The sequence below is a fragment of the Oryza glaberrima genome, unplaced genomic scaffold (genome assembly GCF_000147395.1).
Source record: "Oryza glaberrima unplaced genomic scaffold, OglaRS2 ChrUN-Ctg39, whole genome shotgun sequence".
Taxonomy (NCBI): Eukaryota; Viridiplantae; Streptophyta; class Magnoliopsida; order Poales; family Poaceae; genus Oryza; species Oryza glaberrima.
The window spans coordinates 18,228-27,589 of NW_026267044.1; the positions used below are offsets into that span (position 1 = coordinate 18,228).

Consider the following 9,362-nt stretch of genomic DNA (forward strand, 5'->3'; position numbering starts at 1 on the left):
GCGAGTCAAAAGAGGGGAGAGAGAGACGACAAAAAGGAGGGATGCGTCAAAAGAGGGGAGAGAGAGACGACAAAAAGGAGGGATGCAACACGAGGACTTCCCAGGAGGTCACCCATCCTAGTACTACTCTCGCCCAAGCACGCTTAACTTCAGAGTTCTGATGGGATCCGGTGCTATAATGCTGGTATGATCGCATCCGATATATCTAGGCGTCATTCGGATGTCATTTCTTAAAATAGGCGTAACTTTCTCATACGGACTCGGAATCAGGCAATGATATATCCACGGACATCTACAGAAAATGTTTCATCCGATTCTCCGCAGCTCTCGCCCAAGGAGCGACACAACACGAGGGACGCAGCGGCGCGAGTCAAAAGAGGGGAGAGAGAGACGACTAAAAGGAGGGATGCAACACGAGGACTTCCCAGGAGGTCACCCATCCTAGTACTACTCTCGCCCAAGCACGCTTAACTTCGGAGTTTTGATGGGATCCGGTGCTTTAGTGCTGGTATGATCGCATCCGATATGTCTAAGCGTCATTCGGATGTCATTTCTTAAAATAGTCGTAACTTTCTCATACGGACTCGGAATCAGGCAAATGATATATCCACGGACATCTACAGAAAATGTTTCATCCGATTCTCCGCAGCTCTCGCCCAAGGAGCGACACAACACGAGGGACGCAGCGGCGCGAGTCAAAAGAGGGGAGAGAGAGACGACTAAAAGGAGGGATGCAACACGAGGACTTCCCAGGAGGTCACCCATCCTAGTACTACTCTCGCCCAAGCACGCTTAACTTCGGAGTTCTGATGGGATCCGGTGCTTTAGTGCTGGTATGATCGCATCCGATATGTCTAGGCGTCATTCGGATGTCATTTCTTAAAATAGTTGTAACTTTCTCATACGGACTCGGAATCAGGCAAATGATATATCCACGGACATCTACAGAAAATGTTACATCCGATTCTCCGCAGCTCTCGCCCAAGGAGCGACACAACACGAGGGACGCAGCGGCGCGAGTCAAAAGAGGGGAGAGAGAGACGACAAAAAGGAGGGATGCAACACGAGGACTTCCCAGGAGGTCACCCATCCTAGTACTACTCTCGCCCAAGCACGCTTAACTTCGGAGTTCTGATGGGATCCGGTGCTTTAGTGCTGGTATGATCGCATCCGATATGTCTAGGCGTCATTCGGATGTCATTTCTTAAAATAGGCGTAACTTTCTCATACGGACTCGGAATCAGGCAAATGATATATCCACGGACATCTACAGAAAATGTTTCATCCGATTCTCCGCAGCTCTCGCCCAAGGAGCGACACAACACGAGGGACACAGCGGCGCGAGTCAAAAGAGGGGAGAGAGAGACGACAAAAAGGAGGGATGCAACACGAGGACTTCCCAGGAGGTCACCCATCCTAGTACTACTCTCGCCCAAGCACGCTTAACTTCGGAGTTCTGATGGGATCCGGTGCTTTAGTGCTGGTATGATCGCATCCGATATGTCTAGGCGTCATTCGGATGTCATTTCTTAAAATAGGCGTAACTTTCTCATACGGACTCGGAATCAGGCAAATGATATATCCACGGACATCTACAGAAAATGTTACATCCGATTCTCCGCAGCTCTCGCCCAAGGAGCGACACAACACGAGGGACGCAGCGGCGCGAGTCAAAAGAGGGGAGAGAGAGACGACAAAAAGGGGGATGCAACACGAGGACTTCCCAGGAGGTCACCCATCCTAGTACTACTCTCGCCCAAGCACGCTTAACTTCGGAGTTCTGATGGGATCCGGTGCTTTAGTGCTGGTATGATCGCATCCGATATGTCTAGGCGTCATTCGGATGTCATTTCTTAAAATAGGCGTAACTTTCTCATACGGACTCGGAATCAGGCAAATGATATATCCACGGACATCTACAGAAAATCTTACATCCGATTCTCCGCAGCTCTCGCCCAAGGAGCGACACAACACGAGGGACGCAGCGGCGCGAGTCAAAAGAGGGGAGAGAGAGACGACAAAAAGGAGGGATGCAACACGAGGACTTCCCAGGAGGTCACCCATCCTAGTACTACTCTCGCCCAAGCACGCTTAACTTCGGAGTTCTGATGGGATCCGGTGCTTTAGTGCTGGTATGATCGCATCCGATATGTCTAGGCGTCATTCGGATGTCATTTCTTAAAATAGGCGTAACTTTCTCATACGGACTCGGAATCAGGCAAATGATATATCCACGGACATCTACAGAAAATGTTTCATCCGATTCTCCGCAGCTCTCGCCCAAGGAGCGACACAACACGAGGGACGCAGCGGCGCGAGTCAAAGAGGGGAGAGAGAGACGACTAAAAGGAGGGATGCAACACGAGGACTTCCCAGGAGGTCACCCATCCTAGTACTACTCTCGCCCAAGCACGCTTAACTTCGGAGTTCTGATGGGATCCGGTGCTTTAGTGCTGGTATGATCGCATCCGATATGTCTAGGCGTCATTCGGATGTCATTTCTTAAAATAGTTGTAACTTTCTCATACGGACTCGGAATCAGGCAAATGATATATCCACGGACATCTACAGAAAATGTTACATCCGATTCTCCGCAGCTCTCGCCCAAGGAGCGACACAACACGAGGGACGCAGCGGCGCGAGTCAAAAGAGGGGAGAGAGAGACGACAAAAAGGAGGGATGCAACACGAGGACTTCCCAGGAGGTCACCCATCCTAGTACTACTCTCGCCCAAGCACGCTTAACTTCGGAGTTCTGATGGGATCCGGTGCTTTAGTGCTGGTATGATCGCATCCGATATGTCTAGGCGTCATTCGGATGTCATTTCTTAAAATAGGCGTAACTTTCTCATACGGACTCGGAATCAGGCAAATGATATATCCACGGACATCTACAGAAAATGTTTCATCCGATTCTCCGCAGCTCTCGCCCAAGGAGCGACACAACACGAGGGACGCAGCGGCGCGAGTCAAAAGAGGGGAGAGAGAGACGACTAAAAGGAGGGATGCAACACGAGGACTTCCCAGGAGGTCACCCATCCTAGTACTACTCTCGCCCAAGCACGCTTAACTTCGGAGTTCTGATGGGATCCGGTGCTTTAGTGCTGGTATGATCGCATCCGATATGTCTAGGCGTCATTCGGATGTCATTTCTTAAAATAGTTGTAACTTTCTCATACGGACTCGGAATCAGGCAAATGATATATCCACGGACATCTACAGAAAATGTTACATCCGATTCTCCGCAGCTCTCGCCCAAGGAGCGACACAACACGAGGGACGCAGCGGCGCGAGTCAAAAGAGGGGAGAGAGAGACGACAAAAGGAGGGATGCAACACGAGGACTTCCCAGGAGGTCACCCATCCTAGTACTACTCTCGCCCAAGCACGCTTAACTTCGGAGTTCTGATGGGATCCGGTGCTTTAGTGCTGGTATGATCGCATCCGATATGTCTAGGCGTCATTCGGATGTCATTTCGTAAAATAGGCGTAACTTTCTCATACGGACTCGGAATCAGGCAAATGATATATCCACGGACATCTACAGAAAATGTTCATCCGATTCTCCGCAGCTCTCGCCCAAGGAGCGACACAACACGAGGGACGCAGCGGCGCGAGTCAAAAGAGGGGAGAGAGAGACGACAAAAAGGAGGGATGCAACACGAGGACTTCCCAGGAGGTCACCCATCCTAGTACTACTCTCGCCCAAGCACGCTTAACTTCGGAGTTCTGATGGGATCCGGTGCTTTAGTGCTGGTATGATCGCATCCGATATGTCTAGGCGTCATTCGGATGTCATTTCTTAAATAGGCGTAACTTTCTCATACGGACTCGGAATCAGGCAAATGATATATCCACGGACATCTACAGAAAATGTTACATCCGATTCTCCGCAGCTCTCGCCCAAGGAGCGACACAACACGAGGGACGCAGCGGCGCGAGTCAAAAGAGGGGAGAGAGAGACGACAAAAAGGGGGGATGCAACACGAGGACTTCCCAGGAGGTCACCCATCCTAGTACTACTCTCGCCCAAGCACGCTTAACTTCGGAGTTCTGATGGGATCCGGTGCTTTAGTGCTGGTATGATCGCATCCGATATGTCTAGGCGTCATTCGGATGTCATTTCTTAAAATAGGCGTAACTTTCTCATACGGACTCGGAATCAGGCAAATGATATATCCACGGACATCTACAGAAAATCTTACATCCGATTCTCCGCAGCTCTCGCCCAAGGAGCGACACAACACGAGGGACGCAGCGGCGCGAGTCAAAAGAGGGGAGAGAGAGACGACAAAAAGGAGGGATGCAACACGAGGACTTCCCAGGAGGTCACCCATCCTAGTACTACTCTCGCCCAAGCACGCTTAACTTCGGAGTTCTGATGGGATCTGGTGCTTTAGTGCTGGTATGATCGCATCCGATATGTCTAGGCGTCATTCGGATGTCATTTCTTAAAATAGGCGTAACTTTCTCATACGGACTCGGAATCAGGCAAATGATATATCCACGGACATCTACAGAAAATGTTTCATCCGATTCTCCGCAGCTCTCGCCCAAGGAGCGACACAACACGAGGGACGCAGCGGCGCGAGTCAAAAGAGGGGAGAGAGAGACGACTAAAAGGAGGGATGCAACACGAGGACTTCCCAGGAGGTCACCCATCCTAGTACTACTCTCGCCCAAGCACGCTTAACTTCGGAGTTCTGATGGGATCCGGTGCTTTAGTGCTGGTATGATCGCATCCGATATGTCTAGGCGTCATTCGGATGTCATTTCTTAAAATAGTTGTAACTTTCTCATACGGACTCGGAATCAGGCAAATGATATATCCACGGACATCTACAGAAAATGTTACATCCGATTCTCCGCAGCTCTCGCCCAAGGAGCGACACAACACGAGGGACGCAGCGGCGCGAGTCAAAAGAGGGGAGAGAGAGACGACAAAAAGGAGGGATGCAACACGAGGACTTCCCAGGAGGTCACCCATCCTAGTACTACTCTCGCCCAAGCACGCTTAACTTCGGAGTTCTGATGGGATCTGGTGCTTTAGTGCTGGTATGATCGCATCCGATATGTCTAGGCGTCATTCGGATGTCATTTCTTAAAATAGGCGTAACTTTCTCATACGGACTCGGAATCAGGCAAATGATATATCCACGGACATCTACAGAAAATCTTACATCCGATTCTCCGCAGCTCTCGCCCAAGGAGCGACACAACACGAGGGACGCAGCGGCGCGAGTCAAAAGAGGGGAGAGAGAGACGACAAAAAGGAGGGATGCAACACGAGGACTTCCCAGGAGGTCACCCATCCTAGTACTACTCTCGCCCAAGCACGCTTAACTTCGGAGTTCTGATGGGATCTGGTGCTTTAGTGCTGGTATGATCGCATCCGATATGTCTAGGCGTCATTCGGATGTCATTTCTTAAAATAGGCGTAACTTTCTCATACGGACTCGGAATCAGGCAAATGATATATCCACGGACATCTACAGAAAATGTTTACATCCGATTCTCCGCAGCTCTCGCCCAAGGAGCGACACAACACGAGGGACGCAGCGGCGCGAGTCAAAAGAGGGGAGAGAGAGACGACTAAAAGGAGGGATGCAACACGAGGACTTCCCAGGAGGTCACCCATCCTAGTACTACTCTCGCCCAAGCACGCTTAACTTCGGAGTTCTGATGGGATCCGGTGCTTTAGTGCTGGTATGATCGCATCCGATATGTCTAGGCGTCATTCGGATGTCATTTCTTAAAATAGTTGTAACTTTCTCATACGGACTCGGAATCAGGCAAATGATATATCCACGGACATCTACAGAAAATGTTACATCCGATTCTCCGCAGCTCTCGCCCAAGGAGCGACACAACACGAGGGACGCAGCGGCGCGAGTCAAAAGAGGGGAGAGAGAGACGACAAAAAGGAGGGATGCAACACGAGGACTTCCCAGGAGGTCACCCATCCTAGTACTACTCTCGCCCAAGCACGCTTAACTTCGGAGTTCTGATGGGATCTGGTGCTTTAGTGCTGGTATGATCGCATCCGATATGTCTAGGCGTCATTCGGATGTCATTTCTTAAAATAGGCGTAACTTTCTCATACGGACTCGGAATCAGGCAAATGATATATCCACGGACATCTACAGAAAATGTTTCATCCGATTCTCCGCAGCTCTCGCCCAAGGAGCGACACAACACGAGGGACGCAGCGGCGCGAGTCAAAAGAGGGGAGAGAGAGACGACTAAAAGGAGGGATGCAACACGAGGACTTCCCAGGAGGTCACCCATCCTAGTACTACTCTCGCCCAAGCACGCTTAACTTCGGAGTTCTGATGGGATCCGGTGCTTTAGTGCTGGTATGATCGCATCCGATATGTCTAGGCGTCATTCGGATGTCATTTCTTAAAATAGTTGTAACTTTCTCATACGGACTCGGAATCAGGCAAATGATATATCCACGGACATCTACAGAAAATGTTACATCCGATTCTCCGCAGCTCTCGCCCAAGGAGCGACACAACACGAGGGACGCAGCGGCGCGAGTCAAAAGAGGGGAGAGAGAGACGACAAAAAGGAGGGATGCAACACGAGGACTTCCCAGGAGGTCACCCATCCTAGTACTACTCTCGCCCAAGCCCGCTTAACTTCGGAGTTCTGATGGGATCCGGTGCTTTAGTGCTGGTATGATCGCATCCGATATGTCTAGGCGTCATTCGGATGTCATTTCTTAAAATAGGCGTAACTTTCTCATACGGACTCGGAATCAGGCAAATGATATATCCACGGACATCTACAGAAAATGTTTCATCCGATTCTCCGCAGCTCTCGCCCAAGGAGCGACACAACACGAGGGACGCAGCGGCGCGAGTCAAAAGAGGGGAGAGAGAGACGACAAAAAGGAGGGATGCAACACGAGGACTTCCCAGGAGGTCACCCATCCTAGTACTACTCTCGCCCAAGCACGCTTAACTTCGGAGTTCTGATGGGATCCGGTGCTTTAGTGCTGGTATGATCGCATCCGATATGTCTAGGCGTCATTCGGATGTCATTTCTTAAAATAGGCGTAACTTTCTCATACGGACTCGGAATCAGGCAAATGATATATCCACGGACATCTACAGAAAATGTTACATCCGATTCTCCGCAGCTCTCGCCCAAGGAGCGACACAACACGAGGGACGCAGCGGCGCGAGTCAAAAGAGGGGAGAGAGAGACGACAAAAAGGAGGGATGCAACACGAGGACTTCCCAGGAGGTCACCCATCCTAGTACTACTCTCGCCCAAGCACGCTTAACTTCGGAGTTCTGATGGGATCCGGTGCTTTAGTGCTGGTATGATCGCATCCGATATGTCTAGGCGTCATTCGGATGTCATTTCTTAAAATAGGCGTAACTTTCTCATACGGACTCGGAATCAGGCAAATGATATATCCACGGACATCTACAGAAAATGTTTCATCCGATTCTCCGCAGCTCTCGCCCAAGGAGCGACACAACACGAGGGACGCAGCGGCGCGAGTCAAAAGAGGGGAGAGAGAGACGACTAAAAGGAGGGATGCAACACGAGGACTTCCCAGGAGGTCACCCATCCTAGTACTACTCTCGCCCAAGCACGCTTAACTTCGGAGTTCTGATGGGATCCGGTGCTTTAGTGCTGGTATGATCGCATCCGATATGTCTAGGCGTCATTCGGATGTCATTTCTTAAAATAGGCGTAACTTTCTCATACGGACTCGGAATCAGGCAAATGATATATCCACGGACATCTACAGAAAATGTTACATCCGATTCTCCGCAGCTCTCGCCCAAGGAGCGACACAACACGAGGGACGCAGCGGCGCGAGTCAAAAGAGGGGAGAGAGAGACGACAAAAAGGAGGGATGCAACACGAGGACTTCCCAGGAGGTCACCCATCCTAGTACTACTCTCGCCCAAGCACGCTTAACTTCGGAGTTCTGATGGGATCCGGTGCTTTAGTGCTGGTATGATCGCATCCGATATGTCTAGGCGTCATTCGGATGTCATTTCTTAAAATAGGCGTAACTTTCTCATACGGACTCGGAATCAGGCAAATGATATATCCACGGACATCTACAGAAAATGTTTCATCCGATTCTCCGCAGCTCTCGCCCAAGGAGCGACACAACACGAGGGACGCAGCGGCGCGAGTCAAAAGAGGGGAGAGAGAGACGACTAAAAGGAGGGATGCAACACGAGGACTTCCCAGGAGGTCACCCATCCTAGTACTACTCTCGCCCAAGCACGCTTAACTTCGGAGTTCTGATGGGATCCGGTGCTTTAGTGCTGGTATGATCGCATCCGATATGTCTAGGCGTCATTCGGATGTCATTTCTTAAAATAGGCGTAACTTTCTCATACGGACTCGGAATCAGGCAAATGATATATCCACGGACATCTACAGAAAATGTTACATCCGATTCTCCGCAGCTCTCGCCCAAGGAGCGACACAACACGAGGGACGCAGCGGCGCGAGTCAAAAGAGGGGAGAGAGAGACGACAAAAATGAGGGATGCAACACGAGGACTTCCCAGGAGGTCACCCATCCTAGTACTACTCTCGCCCAAGCATGCTTAACTTCGGAGTTCTGATGGGATCCGGTGCTTTAGTGCTGGTATTATCGCATCCGATATGTCTAGTCGTCATTCGGATGTCATTTCTTAAAATAGGCGTAACTTTCTCATACGGACTCGGAATCAGGCAAATGATATATCCACGGACATCTACAGAAAATGTTACATCCGATTCTCCGCAGCTCTCGCCCAAGGAGCGACACAACACGAGGGACGCAGCGGCGCGAGTCAAAAGAGGGGAGAGAGAGACGACAAAAATGAGGGATGCAACACGAGGACTTCCCAGGAGGTCACCCATCCTAGTACTACTCTCGCCCAAGCATGCTTAACTTCGGAGTTCTGATGGGATCCGGTGCTTTAGTGCTGGTATTATCGCATCCGATATGTCTAGTCGTCATTCGGATGTCATTTCTTAAAATAGGCGTAACTTTCTCATACGGACTCGGAATCAGGCAAATGATATATCCACGGACATCTACAGAAAATGTTACATCCGATTCCGGCGCGAGTCAAAAGAGGGGAGAGAGAGACGACAAAAAGGAGGGATGCAACACGAGGACTTCCCAGGAGGTCACCATCCTAGTACTACTCTCGCCCAAGCACGCTTAACTTCGGCGTTCTGATGGGATCCGATGCTTTAGTGCTGGTATGATCGCATCCGATATGTCTAGGCGTCATTCGGATGTCATTTCTTAAAATAGGCGTAACTTTCTCATACGGACTCGGAATCAGGCAAATGATATATCCACGGACATCTACAGAAAATGTTACATC

The 9,362-nt window shown here is 50.3% G+C and overlaps 29 non-coding genes across 29 annotated transcripts; all 29 read right to left on the reverse strand.

Annotated features, from left to right (window-relative positions):
- Positions 1-79: 79 nt before the first annotated feature.
- On the reverse strand, positions 80-198 carry LOC127758567 (5S ribosomal RNA). The gene has a single exon (XR_008013927.1). It is a non-coding gene; the product is annotated as a 5S ribosomal RNA (ribosomal RNA).
- Positions 199-403: 205 nt separating this feature from the next.
- LOC127758543 (5S ribosomal RNA) lies at positions 404-522 on the reverse strand. The gene has a single exon (XR_008013906.1). It is a non-coding gene; the product is annotated as a 5S ribosomal RNA (ribosomal RNA).
- A 206-nt stretch (positions 523-728) lies between these two features.
- LOC127758894 (5S ribosomal RNA) lies at positions 729-847 on the reverse strand. Its single transcript, XR_008014218.1, has one exon. It is a non-coding gene; the product is annotated as a 5S ribosomal RNA (ribosomal RNA).
- A 206-nt stretch (positions 848-1,053) lies between these two features.
- LOC127759010 (5S ribosomal RNA) lies at positions 1,054-1,172 on the reverse strand. The gene has a single exon (XR_008014330.1). It is a non-coding gene; the product is annotated as a 5S ribosomal RNA (ribosomal RNA).
- A 206-nt stretch (positions 1,173-1,378) lies between these two features.
- On the reverse strand, positions 1,379-1,497 carry LOC127759129 (5S ribosomal RNA). The gene has a single exon (XR_008014444.1). It is a non-coding gene; the product is annotated as a 5S ribosomal RNA (ribosomal RNA).
- Positions 1,498-1,702: 205 nt separating this feature from the next.
- On the reverse strand, positions 1,703-1,821 carry LOC127758508 (5S ribosomal RNA). Its single transcript, XR_008013873.1, has one exon. It is a non-coding gene; the product is annotated as a 5S ribosomal RNA (ribosomal RNA).
- A 206-nt stretch (positions 1,822-2,027) lies between these two features.
- LOC127758627 (5S ribosomal RNA) lies at positions 2,028-2,146 on the reverse strand. The gene has a single exon (XR_008013983.1). It is a non-coding gene; the product is annotated as a 5S ribosomal RNA (ribosomal RNA).
- Positions 2,147-2,351: 205 nt separating this feature from the next.
- On the reverse strand, positions 2,352-2,470 carry LOC127758685 (5S ribosomal RNA). Its single transcript, XR_008014023.1, has one exon. It is a non-coding gene; the product is annotated as a 5S ribosomal RNA (ribosomal RNA).
- A 206-nt stretch (positions 2,471-2,676) lies between these two features.
- Positions 2,677-2,795, reverse strand: LOC127758697 (5S ribosomal RNA). The gene has a single exon (XR_008014034.1). It is a non-coding gene; the product is annotated as a 5S ribosomal RNA (ribosomal RNA).
- Positions 2,796-3,001: 206 nt separating this feature from the next.
- On the reverse strand, positions 3,002-3,120 carry LOC127758708 (5S ribosomal RNA). The gene has a single exon (XR_008014045.1). It is a non-coding gene; the product is annotated as a 5S ribosomal RNA (ribosomal RNA).
- Positions 3,121-3,325: 205 nt separating this feature from the next.
- On the reverse strand, positions 3,326-3,444 carry LOC127758720 (5S ribosomal RNA). The gene has a single exon (XR_008014056.1). It is a non-coding gene; the product is annotated as a 5S ribosomal RNA (ribosomal RNA).
- Positions 3,445-3,649: 205 nt separating this feature from the next.
- LOC127758733 (5S ribosomal RNA) lies at positions 3,650-3,768 on the reverse strand. The gene has a single exon (XR_008014067.1). It is a non-coding gene; the product is annotated as a 5S ribosomal RNA (ribosomal RNA).
- A 205-nt stretch (positions 3,769-3,973) lies between these two features.
- LOC127758745 (5S ribosomal RNA) lies at positions 3,974-4,092 on the reverse strand. Its single transcript, XR_008014078.1, has one exon. It is a non-coding gene; the product is annotated as a 5S ribosomal RNA (ribosomal RNA).
- Positions 4,093-4,298: 206 nt separating this feature from the next.
- On the reverse strand, positions 4,299-4,417 carry LOC127758522 (5S ribosomal RNA). Its single transcript, XR_008013886.1, has one exon. It is a non-coding gene; the product is annotated as a 5S ribosomal RNA (ribosomal RNA).
- A 206-nt stretch (positions 4,418-4,623) lies between these two features.
- LOC127758756 (5S ribosomal RNA) lies at positions 4,624-4,742 on the reverse strand. Its single transcript, XR_008014089.1, has one exon. It is a non-coding gene; the product is annotated as a 5S ribosomal RNA (ribosomal RNA).
- Positions 4,743-4,948: 206 nt separating this feature from the next.
- Positions 4,949-5,067, reverse strand: LOC127758523 (5S ribosomal RNA). Its single transcript, XR_008013887.1, has one exon. It is a non-coding gene; the product is annotated as a 5S ribosomal RNA (ribosomal RNA).
- A 206-nt stretch (positions 5,068-5,273) lies between these two features.
- On the reverse strand, positions 5,274-5,392 carry LOC127758524 (5S ribosomal RNA). Its single transcript, XR_008013888.1, has one exon. It is a non-coding gene; the product is annotated as a 5S ribosomal RNA (ribosomal RNA).
- Positions 5,393-5,599: 207 nt separating this feature from the next.
- LOC127758768 (5S ribosomal RNA) lies at positions 5,600-5,718 on the reverse strand. The gene has a single exon (XR_008014100.1). It is a non-coding gene; the product is annotated as a 5S ribosomal RNA (ribosomal RNA).
- A 206-nt stretch (positions 5,719-5,924) lies between these two features.
- Positions 5,925-6,043, reverse strand: LOC127758525 (5S ribosomal RNA). Its single transcript, XR_008013889.1, has one exon. It is a non-coding gene; the product is annotated as a 5S ribosomal RNA (ribosomal RNA).
- A 206-nt stretch (positions 6,044-6,249) lies between these two features.
- Positions 6,250-6,368, reverse strand: LOC127758781 (5S ribosomal RNA). Its single transcript, XR_008014112.1, has one exon. It is a non-coding gene; the product is annotated as a 5S ribosomal RNA (ribosomal RNA).
- Positions 6,369-6,574: 206 nt separating this feature from the next.
- LOC127758534 (5S ribosomal RNA) lies at positions 6,575-6,693 on the reverse strand. The gene has a single exon (XR_008013897.1). It is a non-coding gene; the product is annotated as a 5S ribosomal RNA (ribosomal RNA).
- A 206-nt stretch (positions 6,694-6,899) lies between these two features.
- LOC127758793 (5S ribosomal RNA) lies at positions 6,900-7,018 on the reverse strand. Its single transcript, XR_008014123.1, has one exon. It is a non-coding gene; the product is annotated as a 5S ribosomal RNA (ribosomal RNA).
- A 206-nt stretch (positions 7,019-7,224) lies between these two features.
- On the reverse strand, positions 7,225-7,343 carry LOC127758804 (5S ribosomal RNA). Its single transcript, XR_008014134.1, has one exon. It is a non-coding gene; the product is annotated as a 5S ribosomal RNA (ribosomal RNA).
- Positions 7,344-7,549: 206 nt separating this feature from the next.
- LOC127758816 (5S ribosomal RNA) lies at positions 7,550-7,668 on the reverse strand. Its single transcript, XR_008014145.1, has one exon. It is a non-coding gene; the product is annotated as a 5S ribosomal RNA (ribosomal RNA).
- A 206-nt stretch (positions 7,669-7,874) lies between these two features.
- Positions 7,875-7,993, reverse strand: LOC127758828 (5S ribosomal RNA). The gene has a single exon (XR_008014156.1). It is a non-coding gene; the product is annotated as a 5S ribosomal RNA (ribosomal RNA).
- Positions 7,994-8,199: 206 nt separating this feature from the next.
- LOC127758840 (5S ribosomal RNA) lies at positions 8,200-8,318 on the reverse strand. The gene has a single exon (XR_008014167.1). It is a non-coding gene; the product is annotated as a 5S ribosomal RNA (ribosomal RNA).
- Positions 8,319-8,524: 206 nt separating this feature from the next.
- Positions 8,525-8,643, reverse strand: LOC127758568 (5S ribosomal RNA). The gene has a single exon (XR_008013928.1). It is a non-coding gene; the product is annotated as a 5S ribosomal RNA (ribosomal RNA).
- A 206-nt stretch (positions 8,644-8,849) lies between these two features.
- On the reverse strand, positions 8,850-8,968 carry LOC127758569 (5S ribosomal RNA). Its single transcript, XR_008013929.1, has one exon. It is a non-coding gene; the product is annotated as a 5S ribosomal RNA (ribosomal RNA).
- A 162-nt stretch (positions 8,969-9,130) lies between these two features.
- On the reverse strand, positions 9,131-9,248 carry LOC127758640 (5S ribosomal RNA). Its single transcript, XR_008013996.1, has one exon. It is a non-coding gene; the product is annotated as a 5S ribosomal RNA (ribosomal RNA).
- Positions 9,249-9,362: the final 114 nt, after the last annotated feature.